Source organism: Pseudophryne corroboree, chromosome 5 (assembly GCF_028390025.1).
Source record: "Pseudophryne corroboree isolate aPseCor3 chromosome 5, aPseCor3.hap2, whole genome shotgun sequence".
Classification (NCBI taxonomy): domain Eukaryota; kingdom Metazoa; phylum Chordata; class Amphibia; order Anura; family Myobatrachidae; genus Pseudophryne; species Pseudophryne corroboree.
Genome location: NC_086448.1, coordinates 453,770,018 through 453,793,115, shown reverse-complemented (window position 1 = coordinate 453,793,115; position 23,098 = coordinate 453,770,018). Strand labels below are relative to the sequence as shown.

At 42.1% G+C, this 23,098-nt stretch overlaps 1 long non-coding RNA gene across 1 annotated transcript; it reads right to left on the bottom strand.

Moving 5' to 3' along the window:
• Positions 1–13,938: 13,938 nt before the first annotated feature.
• Positions 13,939–15,867, bottom strand: LOC134929123 (uncharacterized). The gene is made up of 3 exons (XR_010178301.1): positions 15,832–15,867; positions 14,374–14,487; positions 13,939–14,231 (listed from the first exon to the last, which is right to left on the bottom strand). It is a non-coding gene; the product is annotated as an uncharacterized LOC134929123 (long non-coding RNA).
• Positions 15,868–23,098: the final 7,231 nt, after the last annotated feature.

Here is a 23,098-nt window from a genome sequence, read left to right as displayed (position 1 = left end):
TATAAGATGTTTTCAAATGTGAGATTTGAACTCTTGGAAAAAAGATACCTTTATGTGTGATTTCATATTTGTTTACATGTAAGCCTCCATGTAAGCTGTTTCTTCTGTCTAACTTCCCTGAACAGGTGGTCCCATATATATATATATTCCTTTGCACCATTTCCCTGACAAATAAGGGTGCCCTCAACAGGTGAATACCTATTTTAGATATTCTCCAACTAACCACTTCCTTCTGCTTTACTTTCTGTGGCCCCACTGGGGAAATCACGAGGAAAGATCCGTAGGAACCGGGGAGGATCGGTGAAAGATACCTTGATGTGTTTATCCATACTCCACCTGATGTAAGCATACATGTGAGCATCTCCCTAGTTTCTGTACGGATAATAGTGATGGGAAAAGATACCTTTACGAGAATTTTCTTTTATGCTTTGTGTAAGAACATTGTGAGCACACAATTGACTGTTTACCACAAGGGTGACCCCATAAGAACTTTAAGAAACAAACACCACCCATATGGAGGAAGATTGAGGATTCACTCTATGATATATTTATATCCAACCGTGTAGGATATAGGAACTGAGATCTTCCTTTCTTATCCCCTTTTTTTCCCCTCTTATGATCTGAACCGACGGAGATGGCTAGAAAATCTCTCATCAGTAGAAGACTTCAGAAACCCCCCCCTAGAATCACATGAGAACTTATAATTTATATCATTTACGGTATTGTTGTTATATGGAGCGCTACTGAAAGTGTGTACCAAAATCTTTTTTTGTATGTCTAACCCTTTGGAGTGTATTTGGTGATATACTCTTGTCCACACTAACTATAGCTGCCCCTAGAGCGCAGGGATTTTCTCTAAATTCTATTCTTTCCATTGTATTTTCACCGTAGAGTTTGTCCCAGCTGCCCACATTATGTTTGCCCACAGAAATGTGAGGAGAGAAAAATTTAATGAAATTTTCCAAGGGGAATCTCAGTCAACAGAATTGGTTGATGAAGATCTAGAAAGCACCATGGATAAGCTACAAACGGCTTTAATCAAGGAAGGAAAAATCTGGTGGGAAGTACTATCCCTAGAGAGATATGTATCAGAGGAAATAATCCCGAGAGGATTAAGGATAGAAAAATTTCCCACGTTTTCTAACAAATCAGCAGAGTTTGAAGAAGATTGGATGAAAATCCTGGACTCCTGCTCTATCTCACTTATGAGATTGATCATACGAGAAAGGAATAAAGACTTAAAAGAAGTAGAGGGGGAAATAGAATCACTTAAATTGAGTATTGAACCATTTAAGGATCTTCAAGACTATCATTAAATAGAACAAGATATCGTAGAGAAAATTAACCGCGATGAGAGGGAATTGATGCAAAAGAAAAGAAAGAAGTACATCAGAGACATCAATGACTTTAAAGAAGGGAGACAACACCAGATGAAAAGGGAACAGAACACCTTGTATAGAACATCACATCAATCATTCACACCTTGGGGACCTACAGTAAGGTTTGACACACCATCGCATAGATCAGATAACAGAAGGATTAATAGCCACGAATGGGAGTCGAAATACAGACCCCGTTTCCATCAACGAGAAGAGAACATCGGAATAGGAGACCGGTACAGACCACCGTATAGAAGATGCTCCTACAGAGACAGACCAACAAAGAGTAGGGACACGTATAGATAGGACAACACTATAAACACCAGGGAACCGTGTAGGAAATCACATGGAAGAGAAAGAATGGGAAATGAGAACCATAGGAGACCCTCGTATCAGGGCCGAACACAATTCCACCTCAGAACCTCCAACAGATATGAGAGGCTGAGAGGTCACGACGAGGATGTTTTTTTAGGGTAGCTGAAAAAGGAAAAACGAGAAGAGGAAAAAGAGGGGAACAGGATAAAAATAAAAAAGGAAAAAGGAGCCGTCAACGACTCAAAAAGAGGAAACGGAAATCAGTAGAAAATGCCATCGATTATGAGATTGAGAAGACTCCAATTGACAATGATCTCAAATACACCAAAATCTTCAACCTCAGTAGTTATCAACTTACCACTGAAGAAGAAAATGTTTTAAGACGGGTTTGAAATTTGCTCCTGACAATAAGGTGGATCCTTTTGAGGTCTATGTTGACCTACAAAGGTTTATTAGAAAACTCACCTTGAAAAAGTTTTTTGCAGAACAAACCCCCACAGATGACACCTCTCCCACTGATAGATTTAAGCCCAAATCCATTTTCTTTCCCGCGCACAAGAAAGGTTGTTTTGTGGAGACGTTCGAGAAGGCAGTAAAAGAAGATTTAGAGAATAATTTTGGTCTACAGGATTGTAACCAACATAGGAAGAATACCAACTTTTCAAATAAGTATAGACAAGCACTGAAGGATCTTAGGAACAACTCTGCCATCATCATTAAACCCGCTGATAAGGGGGGAAGTATTGTCATCATGGACAAGGAAAAATACAACATGGAGGTAATGCGACAGTTGGATGACACAAATACATACAAGAAACTTAGAGGAAACCCGACCGCAGGTATAGAGAAGAAACTCACAACATTCCTGGAGAAACACCGGAACAAGGGAGTAATTACAGAGAAAAATTACAAATATATGATAATATCTGAACCTTCCATACCGGTGTTCTACATACTTCCCAAGATTCATAAGAATAAGGAGAACCCCCGGGTCGACCAATAGTGGCGGGAACAGAGTCCATTCTCTCCAATCTTTCACACTTCCTGGATCATATCTTACAACCACTAGTCAGCAGAACGCCCTCATTTTTGAAAGACTCTGCAGATATCATAGGGGGACATTACATGGAGGGAAGGATACTTTCTGGTTACCGCCGATGTATCCTCATTATACACCATCATTAACCACAAGGATGGGATAGATGCCGTATCACAAATGATGACCACAGGAACTGGCTCTCACTCGCAACTGGAATTCACCATCGAAGTGATTGAATTAATACTAAAGGACAATTTCTTCAGTTATAATGACACCTTCTATCTCCAACTGATCGGTACAGCGATGGGCACCAGGTTCGCCCCTAGTTATGCCAATTTATTTATGGCACAATGGGAACACGAATCTGTATACAGCAGCGTGGACTATGGGGCGAACCTGGTGATCTGGACAAGATATATCGATGATATTTTCTTTATATGGAATGGCGATCGATTATCTCTGGACACCTTCTGTACTCATCTGAACACAAATAATAAAAACATCAATCTCTCATTTGAGAATAGTGAAACCACAGTACATTTTTTAGATCTGGAAATCTTCATAGAAGAGTACACCATACACACAAAAACCTATGTGAAGCCGACTGATTGCAACTCATTCATTCCTTATACGAGCAGCCATCATAAACATTGGCTGAAATCTGTCCCTAACAGCCAGTTTCACCGTATAAGGAAGAATTGTTCAAAGAAGGAGGACTACGAAGAACAAGGTACACATCTTAAGAATCAACTCTCAGCTAAAGGCTATGACCCTAAAATAGTGGAGGAACCGTTCAGTAAATACAGAGACATAGAAAGAACATCGCTTCTAAAAGAAAATGAAGATCAACCAGAAGGGACATTGGATATGTCTAACATACCTTTTATCACCAAATACAGCAAACAACATACACAAGTAGAACACGTTATCAAGAAGCATTGGAAACTACTACTTAGAGACCCCATTCTTAAGGATGTGCTAGCCGAAAAACCCAGATTCATTTACAGAAGGGCGGACAATCTAAAAAATCAGTTAGTAAAAAGCTGCACTCATGATATTGGGAAGAAGGGAATGATACTCACTAAAGGATTTCATCGGTGCGGGAATTGCGCTATGTGCAGGAATTGTAAGAGCACTTCTACTAAGATCGTAGACTACACATCAACCAGTAAGAAGAATAGTATAACAATCAATCAATTCATTACGTGTAACAGCAAAAATGTGGTATACCTGCTACAGTGCTCATGTGGCAAGCAATATATAGGTAGAACAACTAGGAAATTAAAGGACCGTCTCACGGAACACATCAGAAATATAAAGAAAGGCCTAACGACACATGGAGTTTCCGCCCATTTTAAAGAAAAACATAATTGTGATCCCTCTGAATTAGTGTTCTTCTGCGGAATCCAAACCATTCACAACAACTGGCGAAAGAATGATACGGAAAAACTGTTGGCGAAGACAGAAATGAAATGCATCTTTAATGTTGGTACTTTACACCCTGCGGGTCTAAATTTGGATTTCGAGACAAAATGGTTTTTATGAGCCCCCATCTTTGACCATTTTCCTCATCCGTCTAAATATTCAATACAGGAAAAGCACATTTCTTTGTCTAGCTCATGGGTGGAAATTATGTCTAAATACATTTTTTGAGTATTATATCACCATTTTTATATATAAGCTTTTTTAACCCCATAAGTTCCCCTTATAATCCACTTTATGAGATCTCCCCCCTCTGAACAGAAATCTATCCTAATCATGTAATATCCTTTTTATGTAGGATATTAATATCATGAAAGGGTTATGACAAGATGTATTTGGATATGTATGTTATCTTTATAATAATGTATTTAGTAGATTAATCACACACCACCTCCCATGTATTTTGTTTGCAGCCCCATTTGGTACAAACCGTTGTATTTGATTGGTGGTCAGTGCGTTCCGGGAGTGAATGGAACGCAGCTACACTTCCGGTAACGCCACGTGACCACCCACACTTCCGGAATCGGCCCCGCACGTTGGAACACATGCAGTAAAGCATGCGCTCCACGTAAAAAAAACCCAGTCAATCCCCTACAGTATATTATTTTACTTTTCGCACCACTGCTGGGGCAATTCTAAAATAGACTATATGGCAATACACATATATCACTTCCGGGTCCGGCGGACAAGTACCGGATATCCGCCGGAAGGTCGTGCGTTCCACGGCCCGTGGAACGCAAAATTATGTGATACTGTTATAAAAAACTGATACATTTAAACACTTAATGCATCCCTGTGGGTAAGGGAAGTATTATTTTAAAGTTACCAATAAGCAAGGATAATTCACAGTTATTTCTATATATACAAACGACATTAGATATTATAATCAACACCGCCCACACAGGAAATGACCTAGGAGATTCAAAGTATTTAAGGATGCCCTTTCAGCCTCCCCCTCACATACCTTGAAAAAGACCACACATCAGGTCGAAACGCGTTGGTGAGGAGCTGATAGGATACAGGGACTGACCTTTGGGACTGATACCCCGCTGACCAGTAGTGGTGAGGAACCCGGGTTTACTTTTTTTCTCCCCCTGGTTGGTGATTCCATCTGGCATCAAACCCAGAGGTCTTTCAAATTTTATTGTGTTATTTGTGCTTTTTTATTGGAATAAATTCAAAGAACTGTTTTTATTACGAGGATTTCATCACATTTTTTGGTACCGTTTGACACTGGGAAAAGAAACCATTATGAGCTTGAACCACTCCTGCTGATGTAAGCAGATAAAGTGAGCATTTCAGATTGTCCTATAAGATGTTTTCAAATGTGAGATTTGAACTCTTGGGAAAAAGATACCTTTATGTGTGATTTCATATTTGTTTACATGTAAGCCTCCATGTAAGCTGTTTCTTCTGTCTAACTTCACTGAACAGGTGGTCCCATATATATATATATATTCCTTTGCACCATTTCCCTGACAAATAAGGGTGCCCTCAACAGGTGAATACCTATTTTAGATATTCTCCAACTAACCACTTCCTTCTGCTTTACTTTCTGTGGCCCCACTGGGGAAATCACGAGGATAGATCCGAAGGAACCGGGGAGGATCGGTGAAAGATACCTTGATGTGTTTATCCACACTCCACCTGATGTAAGCATACATGTGAGCATCTCCCTAGTTTCTGTACGGATAATAGTGATGGGAAAAGATACCTTTACGAGAATTTTCTTTTATGCTTTGTGTAAGAACATTGTGAGCACACAATTGACTGTTTACCACAAGGGTGACCCCATAAGAACTTTAAGAAACAAACACCACCATATGGAGGAAGATTGAGGATTCACTCTATGATATATTTATATCCAACCGTGTAGGATATAGGAACTGAGATCTTCCTTTCTTATCCCCTTTTTTCCCCCTCTTATGATCTGAACCGACGGAGACGGCTGGAAAATCTCTCATCAGTAGAAGACTTCAGAAAACCCCCCCTAGAATCACATGAGAACTTATAATTTATATCATTTACGGTATTGTTGTTATATGGAGCGCTACTGAAAGTGTGTACCAAAATCTTTTTTTGTATGTCTAACCCTTTGGAGTGTATTTGGTGATATACTCTTGTCCACACTAACTATAGCTGCCCCTAGAGCGCAGGGATTTTCTCTAAATTCTATTCTTTCCATTTATGGGGGCTATCAGATACGGTATCCTTTACACCAAAAATACATACCAAGCAACATAAAGCTTTCTCTTATGAATGTTCAGCTCTTTAGGGGTTATTCTGACCCTATCACTTGCTGCAGTTTCTCACAGAGCAGCGATTGGGTCGGAACTGTGCATGTACCGGCGCTGCAGTGCATTGGTGCATGGCAGTCATTGTTACCTAGCGATCGCCTCAGAGGCAGAAGCGGTCGCTAGGCGGGATGGGGCTTAACACTGCCGTTTAAGGGGGGCGGTCCGGCCAACGCAGGCATGGCTGGACCATTGTGAGGGGGTCCACGGCGGCAGCATGACATCACACGCAGCCGCTGCGGGCCGGGTAGCTCCCGGCCAGCATGCTAAAGCTGCGCTGGTCAGGATCTACTCTTGAAGTGCAAAGGCATCGCCGCTGTGCGATGCCTTTGCACTTCAAGCAATTCTGCAATTCCAAACCTGACAAATTCCAGGTTTGGAATAATGTTCTTTGTCTGGAGGATTAATTTGTCGCCAACTTTTATACCTCGAACATGTAAATAAATGAAAAGAACACAAATAGTGTGATACTGTTACATCCAACAAAATCCTATAAATACTGCAAGTAGGACCCATACTGTGATATTGTCTACTTTTTGTAGACAAATTTTGCATAAACAGGAGAAGGTTTAATCCTTAATGGAATACAGCCTCTTCATCCATACGTCTCCACAATGTTTGGTATTATGAAGGAGATACAAACAAGTATAGTGTAATACTGCTTTTTAATAATACAAATAAAAACTAGATAATAACTGGACTCTCACCATATGGGAATGTCCACCTTTAACAAGCAGACCAACAAGGCATGATTTTAAAGTTTACCAGGCAGTTATCATAGGTGCCAATGTCTATGCTGAAAAGCTCAATCAAATTGATTTTTATCATTGCTGTTTTATACAGATCTTGTGTACATTGAGACCATCATCGTCATACCGTTGCATACCATATAAGGTTATTCAAATCTCTTTGATGTTTAGACCCCTGATGAAGTCCATTGGACGAAATGCACTGGGATACTCACGGTTGTGAGATCATCAAATATCCAATGATTCGCTTTGGAGAGGTCATTGGATTAAGAAACATCACATCAATTACAATACTCATGTTTAGAGTGTTATGATTTTAATATTGATATATTGTTTTTAAACAACATACATGGCAATTGTATAAACTGTGGTTCATTGTCAAACATATGAATAAACAGTCGTTTTACAAATTGTGGTCATAATTTGGAGATAAGAAACAGCCATCTAACTACATAAAAGTTAGCTCCCCCTGCATATCCATTTTTTGTATATATATATATATATATATATATATATATATATTTAGAAGCCGTAGACATCCGCACAAGGCTGTATTTAGTAGGGGCCAACACGGTGGTGCTCAACCCCAAGGAATATTGAGTTCCTGATAATAGTCTTTTGAAAAAAGAGGGCACTCACCAAATTTTCATAAAAGAAAGTCAGAAGATCATTTATTGGTACATCCGTAGGTCGACGTTTCGATCATATTAGAATGATCTTTGTCAAGACAACAAAAACAGTGTTGTTGGTGACAGAGCACCAGAAGCAGCATGTTCAGCAAGCTCACATGTACAGATATTTATACCATCACCAATCTGAGTAGGCCAAACACACCCACATATGTCACTTCCTGTCAATCCATAAGTGATAATGAAACATTACGTACAAACAAACTCACACAGGTATCAGTTTGACAATCTCAAAGAGAGTGTGCACTAGTATTAGGCACTACATGCAAAAACGAGGGCACCAGGCACATTAAAAATGTCATTAAACCTCTAATCAGGTCAAACAGATCGAGACAGGAAGTGCACGTGCGTTCCACCGGCCCTTGGAACGCACGCGAATAGCAGAAGCGTCCCGTGCTTACCGGAAGTGACGCGCTTAGCCATGACAACGCGGTAGCTATCTGAAAAGGCTCAACGTGCTATATCAGAGACAAACCATTGGACTTTAAACGTTGTCATGGAGATATTGATACCTAAAAGTGACACATTGAACTGTGGGTCAGTCCAAACATCACATTGGCGAGGGTATGCATTATACCATAATGTTATCTAACTAACGTAAAATATAACTTTTATTAATAACAATAAAACAAAAAAAATTAAAACTATATACCTGGCCAGGAGACATAGAGCTTAAATGAGGCCGCCGTAACCACGGCTGGCGTCAGTGAAGCTAACATATGCTCCCAACAGGTATAGCCACATAGATATAGAATATTTAAAGAGAGAAGAACCACAAGTAAGTACTAAGAAAACACCATGACTATAGACCCTTATAGAAATATTCCATATGGATTTGCTTCATTTAGGCCTTGTGGAGTGAGTGTCTCCAACTCAAAGATCCACCGTGACTCGCGTCGTTTCAACTTTAGTTCCCTATCACCCCCTCGAATAGAAGGTGGGATATGGTCAATCAGCATACATTTGAGGCTTGATACTGAGTGTTTATATTGTAACCAGTGTTTGGCTACTGGTTTGTCCGTTTTGTTGGTCTCCAGAGCCTGTCTAATTGAATAACGATGGTTTGCCATACGTTCACGGAAGCACCGTGTGGTAAGTCCAACATAATACAGCCCACATGGACAGATGATAATGTAGATCACAAATTCAGACATACATGAGAGCTTGTATTTGATAGGGATCCGTTTCCCACTATGCGGGTGGGCAAAGGAAGATCCACTCATCATAGATCTACATGTTGTGCAATCAGGGCACCGGAAACAACCTGTTTTCCTCATTGTCAGCCATGATGGATTCACGATTTGTGGTTGTAAAGTTGGACGCATCAGCAGCTGTCGTAGATTAGGCCCTCTACGGTAGGAGTGCATAGGAGGTCTTTGGCTCAGACCCTCCAATTTAGCATCTGTTGCAACTATGGGCCAATGCTTCTTTATAGCTTTTTCAGCAGCCCTGGACTTTGTATCGAAAGTTGACGTGAAAATAAGCCGACAGGGATCAAATCTCGATGCTGACTTCTGACCAATATTTTCATACTTGACCTTAGCTTTCTTGAGGCATCTGGAGACCACCTTCGGTGAGTACCCTCGTGCCAAAAATCTCTCAGACATCTCGGAGAGTTGTTGGTCCGCAGTAGCCATTGAAGAGTTGTTCCGCAAAACACGTAGAAATTGAGAAATAGGCATATTCTCTTTGAGGCTGTCCGGGTGATGGCTAGTAGCAAATAACAATGTGTTCTGGTCAGTCTGTTTACGAAACAGAGTGGATCCTAGATGGGTGTGCTCTCAAAAGATCGTCACATCAAGAAAATTCATATAGTCATGGTGTATTTCATAAGTAAAGCGAATGGGACTATCAATTTAATTAAGATATTGTACCATTCCATGAAACTCAGCCTCCGTACCCCTCCACAGGATAAAAATATCGTCAATGTAGCGCCCAAAATAAAGTAACTTATCTCCAAATTTCGGGACAATATGCATATACTCGTACTGATGCATGAATAAATTGGCGTAAGATGGCGCCAGGTTGGAGCCCATGGCGGTCCCGGTGCCCTGGATATAGAAATCCGTGCCATAACAGAAGTGATTTTTGCTGAGAACAAGTTCAGCCAATGCTACCAGGAATTCGACAGGGGGACCATCATGGGTACCACCACTCAGCGCCAGCCTAAGCGTATCTAGGCCAGCAAGGTGGGGAATCACTGTATACAGTGAATTGACATCCATAGATGCCAGTAACACATCATCAGGAATGTCACCAATTTTAGAAATTTTATCCAAAAAATCACCAGTATCCCTGATATAGCTCCACATATTACGCACAAGGGGTTGTAAGAAGCTATCAACAAATCTCGCAATGGGTTGGAGAAGTGAATCATTAGCTGAGATAATGGGGCGTCCAGGGGGGGTATCAAGGGATTTATGTATTTTTGGCAGTGTATATAGGATTGGACACACCGGGTGATCAACAGTGAGATACATGGCAATCTGAGCATCAATCCAACCATTCTGGAGACCCATTGAAATGGTAGAATCAACAAGTTTTTTTATTCCTGGTATGGGGTTAGAGGTGATCTTACAGTAAGTCACGGTGTCTGCCAGTTGTCGGCGTATTTCAATATCATATTTAGACCAATCTTGGACCACTATCGCCCCGCCTTTATCTGCTGGGCGGATCACGATTTGGTCGTTTTTCTTAAGAGATTGGAGTGCTAACCTCTGTTGTTTATTGAGATTATCATATGTACGTTCACCCCTATGTTTTTTCATATCATGTTCAGTGAGTCTAAGGAAAGATTTAATGCTAGAGTTGTGTGATGTAGGATCAAAAGTACTGGGCTTGGAGAAAGTACGATCCTGAAAAATACCAGAGGACTGGTTGGTAAAAAATTCCCTAAGTCTAAGTTTTCTGCCAAACCTAAAATGATCAACAGACCACTGGAAGGCGTCATGTCGCACCGTAGGGACAAAGGACAGTCCCAGGGAGAGAACTTCCATCTCAGTGGTAGTTAAAGAGGTGGTAGATAAATTAAAGACAGTTGTTAAGTCTTTGCACCCCTGACCTTTCTTGTGTTTCCTCCCGCCCCTCCTTGTCGGGTATTTGGGGGACATCTTTCTGGAGGAGTATTTTTGCGAGTACCCCGACCTAAAAAATCACCCCTAGGTGGCCTGGAGTCAGTAATCTCACTATCAGAGTTGGATTGGGAAGAACTGTCGTACTGTCTCTGTGGTCTAGAACGAAAATTATGTTGAAATCTACGTGTGGAGTTTCTAGAATCTCCTTTTAACCACCTATAAACCTGATGATTAGAGTAGTCTGAGTTTACAGTATCCAATTTTTTCCTCTTAAAGGCAATAAGGTCACGTTGGTAGGTGGCTATCTGTTCTTTTAGTTTGTCAATCCTATTCTCTGATTTCTCACGTGTAAGTGTAGTGAGATGTAGTGTGTTAAAGTCAGAAAGTTCTTGTCTGACTTTAACTAATTCTACACCCACTTCTTCTATCACAAGAAGTATCAAATCAAGGGAGCATTTATTTAATACTCCACACCAACGGGTGCAAAATAACGTTGTCATGGCTACGCGCGTCACGTCCGGTAAGCACGGGACGCTTCCGCTATTCGCGTGCGTTCCAAGGGCCGGTGGAACGCACGTGCACTTCCTGTCTCGATCTGTTTGACCTGATTAGAGGTTTAATGACATTTGTAATGTGCCTGGTGCCCTCGTTTTTGCATGTAGTGCCTAATACTAGTGCACACTCTCTTTGAGATTGTCAAACTGATACCTGTGTGAGTTTGTTTGTACGTAATGTTTCATTATCACTTATGGATTGACAGGAAGTGACATATGTGGGTGTGTTTGGCCTACTCAGATTGGTGATGGTATAAATATCTGTACATGTGAGCTTGCTGAACATGCTGCTTCTGGTGCTCTGTCACCAACAACACTGTTTTTGTTGTCTTGACAAAGATCATTCTAATATGATCGAAACGTCGACCTACGGATGTACCAATAAATGATCTTCTGACTTTCTTTTATGAAAATTTGGTGAGTGCCCTCTTTTTTCAAAAGACTATATATATATATATATTTTACAAACAAAAACCAATTGTGCTCAGTACATAGCCTTAAAAATATACTTGTATTTAAATAATTGTTCCATATATAGTCCAGAGAATTTTCTCCATGGTATGATTTGTTTTGTAAACCTGTAAATATACCCTCACACCAAGAGATCACCTGAAAAAAAAATGGCCAAAGGCCAAAATTAGATGAGATACCAAATAAGCTTTTTATTAAAAGATACATATACAGTTAAAATAACATATCATTATAGTTCAGGAAATCCATCAGTCTCAACAGTTTGAACAATCACCTTCACCTTTACAGGTGTGAGCTCAAAAGATGTAGTGGTGAACTGAGCAGAAGACCGTAACTGATTTGAACCAACGCGTTTCGTCAAGATGACTTCTTCAGGGGTTAACATACGGTATCTCTACAACATAAAAGATGATTTATAGGAGAAGTATACATTTAAATGATTTTATATTCTTTTTAGATTAACATATTAGAGGATGAGGAGAATATATATCAGAAAGAATAAGGAAAAACTTCAAATGCGGCAACATCCATATTCCATATATATATATATATATATATATATATATTTAAAATGTGATTGAATCGGTCCACCCAAAATTGATTAGAGGGCAATGACACTTATAAACAAGATTTTGAATTAATGTTCAAACATTTATGGGGGCTATCAGGTACGGTATCCTTAAAACCAAAAATACATACCAAACAACATAAAGCTTTCTCTTATGAATGTTCAGCTCTTTAGGGGTTATTCCGACCCTATCACTTGCTGCAGTTTCTCGCAGCGCAGCGATCGGGTCAGAACTGTGCATGCACGGGCGCTGCAGTGCGTTGGTGCATGGCAGTCGTTGTTGCCTAGCGATCGCCTCAGAGGAGGAAGCGGTCGCTAGGCGGGATGGGGCTTAACACTGCCGTTTAAGGGGCACGGTCCGGCCAACGCAGGCATGGCTGGACCGTTGTGGGGGGGTCCACAGCGGCTGCGTGACATCACACGCAGCCGCTGCGGGCCGGGTAGCGATGAGTAGCTCCCGGCCAGCATGCTAAAGCTGCGCTGGTCAGGATCTACTCTTGAAGTGCAAAGGCATCACCGCTGTGCGATGCCTTTGCACTTCATGCAATTCTGCAATTCCAAACCTGACTAATTCCAGGTTTGGAATAATGTTCTGTGTCTGGAGGATTAATTTGTCTCCAACTTTTATACCTCCAACATGTAAATAAATGAAAAGAACACAAATAGTGGGATACTGTTACATCCAACAAAATCCTATAAATACTGCAAATAGGACCCGTACTGTGATATTGTCTACTTTTTGTAGACAAATTTTGCATAAACAGGAGAAGGTTTAATCCTTAATGGGATACAGCCTCTTCATTCATATGTCTCCACAATGTTTGGTATTATGAAGGAGATACAAACAAGTATAGTGTAATACTGCTTTTTAATAATACAAATAAAAACTAGAGAATAACTGGACTCTCACCATATGGGAATGTCCACCTTTAACAAGCAGACCAACAAGGCATGATTTTAAAGTTTACCAGGCAGCTATCAGAGGTGCCAATGTCTATGCTGAAAAGCTCAATCAAATTGATTTTTATCATTGCTGTTTTATACAGATCTTGTGTACAGTGAGACCATCATCGTCATACTGTTGCATACCATATAAGGTTATTCAAATCTCTTTGATGTTTAAGACCCCTGATGAAGTCCATTGGACGAAACGCACTGGGTTACTCACGGTTGTGAGATCATCAAATATCCAATGATTCGCTTTAGAGAGGTCATTGGATTAAGAAATATCACATCAACTACAATACTCATGTTTAGAGTGTTATGTTTTTAATATTGATATATTGTTTTTAAACAACATACATGGCAATTGTATAAACTGTGGTTCATTGTCAAACATATGAATAAACAGTCGTTTTACAAATTGTGGTCATAATTTGGAGATAAGAAACAGCCATCTAAGTACATAAAAGTTAGCTCCCCTTGCATATCCAATTTTTGTATATATATATATATATATATATATATTTTACAAACAAAAACCAATTGCGCTCAGTACATAGCCTTAAAAATATACTTGTATTCAAATTATTAGTTCCATATATAGTCCAGAGAATTTTCTCCACGGTATGATTTGTTTTGTAAACCTGTAAATATACCCTCACACCAAGAGATCACCTGAAAAAAAAATGGCCAAAGGCCAAAATTAGATGAGATACCAAATAAGCTTTTTATTAAAATATACATATACAGTTAAAATAACATATCAATACAGTTCAGGAAATCCATCAGTCTCAACAGTTGGAACAATCACCTTCACCTTTACAGGTGTGAGCTCAAAAGATGTAGTGGTGAACTGAGCAGAAGACCATAACTGATTTGAACCAACGCGTTTTGTCAAGATGACTTCTTCAGGGGTTAACATATGGTATCGCTACAACATAAAAGATGATTAATAAGAGAAGTATAAATTTAAATGATTTTATATTCTTTTTAGATTTACATATTAGAGGATGAGAAGAACATATATCAAAAAGAAAAAGGAAAAACTTCACATGCGGCAACATCCATATTCCATATATATATATATTTAAAATGTGATTAAATCGGTCCACCCAAAATTGATTAGAGGGAAATGACACTTATAAACAAGATTTTGAATTAATGTTCAAACATTTATGGGGGCTATCAGATACGGTATCCTTTACTCCAAAAATACATACCAAGCAACATAAAGCTTTCTCTTATGAATGTTCAGCTCTTTAGGGGTCATTCCGACCCTATCACTTGCTGCAGTTTCTCGCAGCGCAGCGATCGGGTCAGAACTGTGCATGCGCCAGCGCTGCAGTGCATTGGTGCATGGCAGTCATTGTTGCCTAACGATCGCCTCAGAGGCAGAAGCGGTCGCTAGGCGGGATGGGGATTAACAATGCCGTTTAAGGGGCGCGGTCTGGCCAACGCAGGCAAGGCTGGACCGTTGTGGGGGGGTCCACGGCAGCTGCGTGACGTCACACGAAGCCGCTGCGGACTGGGTAGCGATGAGTAGCTCCCGGCCAGCATGCTAAAGTTGCGCTGGTCAGGATCTACTCTTGAAGTGCAAAGGCATCGCCGCTGTGCGATGCATTTGCACTTCTGTGGGGGGGCGGCACTAACATGCGGGGCGAACTAGCCCTGTGCTGGGCCTCCCCCCCCCCCCCACATGTCAGTGTAAATAATCGTAACTGTGCTAAATTTAGCACAGCTATGATCAACTCAGAATAACCCCCTTTGTGTTTAGCCTGCTTGCAGTTTTCTGTATAGATATTTTCTGGACAGGATGCTTACATTGTGCCCTACAAAGCATTTAATGATATTTTTTCTTGTTTACAAATATCAAACAAATATAAAATCCTAAGTGCTTTAACAAAAATACATAAAATATAAAGTGACAGTTTCCTCAAACAATACAATTACATATGCATATACAAAAAAGAGTGCTTATCAAAATGAAATGCTTACTTACAAATTACATATAAAGTGCATAGTGCTTATATACATAGTTATTGATATAAATACATAGTATACTTAATGATATATACAAAGTGCTATATGCCTATAAACATTTCATCCTTACTTAAATGTGTATAAAAAGTGCCTATTTATAGTAACGGCTAGATCTATTATATCCATAGCTCAGTTACTTATATACAATATACCAAAAAGCAAAAATTATTACACAAAGCAAACTTGGATAAATAGAAATCCAAGCCATGCATTCAAAGTGAAAAAATGTACTTACTGCAGCGTCCAGAACAGTTCCACACAGCAACCAGGTGCAGAATGATCTAACAAAACTCTAAAGCTGGTATTTATTCATCCTGATAATGACCTCACTTCCTATAATCAGTGGTCCTATTTATTAAATTCATTTAAAGATATTACTTAAACAACTATATTACTATTTCAAAAAAGTAGTGATTATTTGCCTCCTCTGAGATGTAAAGCAATAACCCAAAAAAGAAAGGGAAAGAAGACTACTATCTTTATCAATTGTAATTAATTGTTCCCCAAATAGCCCACAGCTGTTTTAAAAAACTATTCCCTAGCTGCGCTCTACTTCCTGATCAGTGGAATGCATAATAGGAATAAACACACCCTGTGTGTGTCCCCCTTCCTCAACTATGGACCGCATAGGTCATCTAAAATACAACACATGTGTACCGGCATCTCTCACAGCGGAGCACACCCTCACTGGCAGCGTACATCAGGGAGACATTACGTGTGTACCGCCCTCCCTTATAATGGATCACACCTCCCGAAAATGTGACGCGTGCGCTCCATGATCAGTCACATCAGGAGCACACATCCCGCCGGAAGTGCGTCACATGCGTTCCACCACCGTGAAGTAGACAGTCAACTGTAATACAGAGTTTGTAATTTTTAGAATTACATGTACCTGTAACCTGTCATATATCGGCAAAAAAAAACCTTTGGCAAAATTAAGAATTCAGAAACATATGCGTAGCATTAAGAATAAAATAGTAAGCCATAATTTGCCTAGACATTTTTTAGAGTGTCATATCAAAAAGAGAGACCTATTGGATTTACAGTCTCAACACTCTGACACCGAGTGAACTTAATTAAAGTATTGACATAGTCTCCTTTTTATGATGTCCCCACATCTTCCCTTCTCCTTTCTCTCTCTCTTTCTTTATGTATCTTTCATTCTGGTTCTGGATAGAGATGTGCACCGGACATTTTTCGGGTTTTGTGTTTTGGTTTTGGATTCGGTTCCGCGGCCGTGTTTTGGATTCGGACGCGTTTTTGCAAAACCTCCCTGAAAATGTTTTGTCGGATTCGGGTGTGTTTTGGAATCGGGTGTTTTTTTTCAAAAAAAACCTCAAAAACATCTTAAATCATAGAATTTGGGGGTTATTTTGATACCATAGTATTATTAACCTCAATAACCATAATTTACACTCATTTCCAGTCTATTCTGAACACCTCACACCTCACAATATTATTTTTAGTCCTAAAATTTGCACCGAGGTCGCTGGATGATTAAGCTAAGCGACCCAAGAGGCTGGCACAAACACCTTGCCCATCTAGGAGTGGCACTGCAGTTTCAGACAGGATGGCACTTAAAAAAATTAGCCCCAAACATCACATGATGCAGAGATAAATAAAAAAAGAGGTGCAAGATGGAATTGTCCTTGGGCCCTCCCACCTACTCTTATGTTGTATAAACAGGACATGCACATTTTAACAAACCAATCATTTCAGTGACAGGGTCTGCCACACGACTGTGGCTAAAATGACTGGTTGGTTTGGGTCCCCACCAAAAAAGAAGCAATCAATCTCTCCTTGCACAAACTCGCTCTACAGAGGCAAGATGTCCACCTCCTCCTCATCGTCCAATTCCTCACCCCTTTCACTGTGTACATCCCCCTCCTCACAGATTATTAATTCGTCCCCACTGGAATCCACCATCTCAGGTCCCTGTGTACTTTCTGGAGGCAATTGCTGGTGAATGTCTCCACGGAGCAATTGATTATAATTCATTTTGATGAACATCATCTTCTCCACATTTTCTGGAAGTAACCTCGTACACCGATTGCTGACAAGGTTAGTGGCTGCACTAAACACTCTTTCGGAGTACACACTGGAGGGGGGGCAACTTAGGTAAAATAAAGTCAGTTTGTGCAAGGGCCTCCAAATTGCTTCTTTTGCCTGCCAGTAAACGTACGAACTGTCTGACGTGCCTACTTGGATGCGGTCACTCATATAATCCTCCACCATTCTTTCAATGGTGACAGAATCATATGCAGTGACAGTAGACGATATGCAGTGCCGTTTCTAGCGGCGGGCGAGCCGTGCAACCGCACGGGGCGCCCGCCGCGGCACTTTGTGACCACTGCTCTCCTCCCTCTCTCTCCCCCGGAGCGCTCCTGCTCGGGGGGCGGGGCTTCGCGAAATGACGCGTTTGCGTCGTGACGTCACAACGCAAACGCGTCATTTCGCGAAGCCCCGCCCCCCGAGCAGGAGCGCTCCGGGGGAGAGAGAGGGAGGAGAGGAGCCGGAGGACTGGAGATAACCATCGACAGAGGAGGGACCCGAAGAGCGGCAAGTTGTAAGTATTCTCTCTCTCTCTCTCTCTCTCCCTCTCTCCCTCCCTCCCTCCCCCCACTTGACACCTGCCGCACTGTGTAAAATGGGGATACCTGCCGCACTGTGTAAAATGGGGATACCTGCCGCACTGTGTAAAATGGGGATACCTGCAGCACTGTGTAAATGGGGATACCTGCTGCACTGTGTAAAATGGGGGCACCTGCCGCACTGTGTAAAATGGGGGCACCTGCCGCACTGTGTAAAATGGGGATACCTGCCGCACTGTGTAAAATGGGGATACCTGCCGCACTGTGTAAAATGGGGGCACCTTCCGCACTGTGTAAAATGGGGATACCTGCCGCACTGTGTAAAATGGGGATACCTGCCGCACTGTGTAAAATGGGGGCACCTGCTGCACTGTGTAAAATGGGGATACCTGCCGCACTGTGTAAAATGGGGGCACCTGCCGCACTGTGTAAAATGGGGATACCTGCCGCACTGTGTAAAATGGGGATACCTGCCGCACTGTGTAAAATGGGGGCACCTTCCGCACTGTGTAAAATGGGGATACCTGCCGCACTGTGTAAAATGGGGAAACCTGCCGCACTGTGTAAAATGGGGATACCTGCCGCACTGTGTAAAATGGGGGCACCTGCCGCACTGTGTAAAATGGGGGCACCTGCTGCACTGTGTAAAATGGGGGCACCTGCTGCACTGTGTAAAATGGGGATACCTGCCGCACTGTGTAAAATGGGGGCACCTGCCGCACTGTGTAAAATGGGGATACCTGCCGCACTGTGTAAAATGGGGACACCTGCCTGCCGCACTTTGTAAAATGGGGACACCTGCCTGCCGCGCTGTGTAATATGGGGACACTTGCCTGGTGTAATGTGTAAAAAGGGGACTTTTTTATTTTTATTTTTTTCCCCTGTGGTGGGTGTGATATCAGACGAGGTCACGCCCACTGTAATGAGACCACGCCCATTTCAATCAGGCCACACAGCCTTGTCGGGAGCGCGTGCGCCTTCGGTGCGCACATGCTTTTTTTCTGGCTATATGGGGGGGGGGGGCACACAATTTTTTTTTTATAGCAATGGGGGGGGGGGGGCGCATTTTTAAATCTCGCACTGGGAGCCAAATTGTCTAGAAACGGCCCTGACGATATGTCAGTAATCATTGGCAGGTCCTTCAGTCCGGACCAGATGTCAGCACTCGCTCCAGACTGTCCTGCATTACCGCCAGCGGGTGGGCTCGGAATTCTTAGCCTTTTCCTCGCAGCCCCAGTTGCGGGAGAATGTGAAGGAGGAGCTGTTGACGAGTCACGTTCCGCTTGACTTGACAAGTGTCTCACCAGCAGGTCTTTGCACCTCTGCACACTTGTGTCTGCCGGAAAGAGAGATACAATGTAGGCTTTAAACCTAGGATCAAGCACGGTGGCCAAAATGTAGTGCTCTAATTTCAACAGATTGACCATCCGTGAATCCTGGTTAAGCGAATTAAGGGCTCCATCCACAAGTCAGACATGCCTAGTGGAATCGCTCCATTTTAGCTCCTCCTTCAATCTCTCCAGCTTCTTCTGCAAAAGCCTGATGAGGGGAATGACCTGACTTAGGCTGGCAGTGTCTGAACTGACTTCACGTGTGGCAAGTTCAAAGGGTTGCAGAACCTTGCACAACGTTGAAATCATTCTCCACTGCGCTTGAGTCAGGTGCATTCCCCCTCCTTTGCCTATATCGTAGGCAGATGTATAGGCTTGAATGGCCATTTGCTGCTCCTCCATCCTCTGAAGCATATAGAGGGTTTAATTCCACCTCGTTATCACCTCTTGCTTCAGATGATGGCGGGGCAGGTTCAGGAGTGTTTGCTGGTGCTCCAGTCTTCAGCACACGGTGGCTGAATGCCAAAAGTGGCCCGCAATTCTTCGGGCCACCAACAGCATCTCTTGCACGCCCCTGTCGTTTTTTTAAAAATTCTGCACCACCAAATTCAATGTATGTGCAAAACATGAGACGTGCTGAAATTTGTCTGCCTGCCTAGGAACGAGTTGGCGTTTGTGAGATGCTGCTACTGGTGCCGCTGCTACTGTTCTTGCTGCGGGAGGCAATACATCTACCCAGTGGGCTGTCACAGTCATATAATCCTGAGTCTGCCCTGCACCACTTGTCCACATGTCTGTGGTTAAGTGGACATTGGGTACAACTGCATTTTTTAGGACACTGGTGACTCTTTTTCTGACGTCTATGTACATTCTCGGTATCGCCTGCCTAGAGAAATGGAACCTAGATGGTATTTGGTACCGGGGACACAGTACCTCAATCAATTCTCTAATTCACTGTGAATTAACGGTGGATAACGGACACACGTTTAACACCACCACAGCTGCCAAGACCTGAGTTATCCGCTTTGCAGCAGGATGACTGCTGTGATATTTCATCTTCCTCGCAAAGGACTGTTGGACAGTCAATTGCTTACTGGAAGTAGTACAAGTGGTCTTCCGACTTCCCCTCTGGGATGACGATCGACTCCCAGCAGCAGCAACAACAGCAGCTCCAGCAGCAGTAGGCATTACACTCAAGGATCCATCGGAGGAATCCCAGTTAGGAGAGTACTCGTCAGACTTGCCAGTGACATGGCCTGCAGGACTATTGGCGTTCCTGTCTAAGGAGGAAATTGACACTGAGGGAGTTGGTGGTGTTGTTTGCAGGAGCTTGGGTACAAGAGGAAGGGATTTAGTTGTCAGTGAACTGCTTCCGCTGTCACCCAAAGTTTTTGAACTTGTCAATGACTTCTGATGAATGTGCTCCAGGTGACGTATAAGGGAGGATGTTCCTAGGTGGTTAACATCCTTACCCCTACTTATTACAGCTTGACAAAAGCAACACATGGCTTGACACCTGTTGTCCGCATTTCTGTTGAAATAATTCCACACCGAAGAGATGATTTTTTTGGTAATTTGACCAGGCATGTCAATGGCCATATTCGTCCCACGGACAACAGGTGTCTCCCCGGGTGCCTGACTTAAACAAATCACCTCACCATCAGAATCCTCCTTGTCAATTTCCTCCTCAGCGCCAGCAACACCCATATCCTCATCCTGGTGTACTTCAACAGTAGTACAGAGCGTACTCTGTAGTAGTACAGAGCGGTGTAACTGTGACACGTGTGTCCTGACAAGCAGTATAGAAGCTATAGAAAATGATTTAAAATTGTTGTATATATCAGTACAGAGCGGTGTAACTGTGACCCATGTGTCCTGACAAACAGTATAGAAGCTATAGAAAAGTATATATATTATTGTATATATATCAGTACAGAGCAGTGTAACTGTGACACATGTGTCCTGACAAGCAGTAGAGAAGCTATAGAAAAGTATATATATTACTGTATATCAGTAGTAGTACAGAGCGGTGTAACTGTGACACATGTGTGTCCTGACAAGCAGTATAGAAGCTATAGAAAATGATTTAAAATTGTTGTATATATCAGTACAGAGCGGTGTAACTGTAATTATATTACTATATATCAGTAGTAGTACAGAGCGGTGTAACTGTGACCATGTGTCCTGACAAGCAGTATAGAAGCTATAGAAAAGTATATATATTATATACTGGTGGTCCCTAGTCCCCACAATGCAGCACACTGATCAGATATTTACAGCACACTGAGCACAGATATGGAGCGTTTTCAGGCAGAGAACGTAGATTTTTTCAGCACACTGAGCACAGATTATTTGCAGCACACTGAGCACAGATATTTTCAGCACACTGAGCACAGATTACGGAGCTTTTCAGGGAGAGAACGCAGCCACATCTTCTCCGTTCAATCTCCAAAGCACGAGTGAAAATGGCGGCGACTCGTGGCTCCTTATATAGAATACGAATCTTGCGAGAATCCGACAGCGGGATGATGACGTTCGGGTGCGTTCTGGTTAACCGAGCAAGGTAGGAAGATCCGAGGCTGCCTCGGAACCGTGTAAAATAGGTGAAGTTCGGGGGGGTTCGGATCCCGAGGAACCGAACCCGCTCATCTCTAGTTCTGGAGAATACTTTTTTGGGTTATTGTATTAATGATGTACTAATTTGATATAAGGTATATTGCAGGGGTTGTTAAAGCTCTGCATTTAGGAGGAATAAATGTTCTTGCAGATGTATACCTCTCTTGTGCACCTGCATTGAGGCTATCAATTACCTCAATGACATTTGACATTTATTATCTTTAGTATCTGCATTGGGGCTATTGATTGCCTAAATGACATTTGACATTCATTATTTTTGATGTGAGAAATATTGTAGGGCAGGGGTGGCCAACCAGTCAGAGACAAAGAGCCCAAAAAAATGTGTTAGGTACGTCAAAGAGCCGACATCGAGCCGAAGGTGGACATGCAAAAATAGGGTGTGGCCTTGTGCCTTCTAGGCCACACCCCTGGTATAAAATACATTGAAAAGGCCAGATCCAACATAAAATACATTGAAAAAGCCACTTCCACATAAAATAATTGTAAAAGCCAGATCCACATAAAATATATAGAAAAATCCAGATTCACATAATACACTTCAGCTCCCCCATGTGTCACTCCAACCAGCACCCTCTTGTCACTCCAACCAGCACCCTCTTGTCACTCAAAAGAGCACGCTCCTGTCACTTCAGCCAGCACCCTCCTGTCACTTCAGCCAGCACCCTCATGTGTCACTTCAGCTTCCCCCAATTCTTGCCACTGCAGCAGCCCCTTATGTGTCCTCTGTTTGCTGGGGGGTGTCTCATCTCTAGTATCTGGCTCCCTCAGTTCTAAGTCCCTGTAGTAGTGCTGCTGCGTGTTTTTCTGGAGAGCAGTGGTTATCGGATCTATTGTGGTCATGTGACTTTGTGTGTTAGGAGCCACATTTGAAGAAAGAAAGAGCCGCATGTGGCTCAAGAGCCACAGGTTGGCTATCGCTGTTGTAGGGGGATTAAAGTACTCC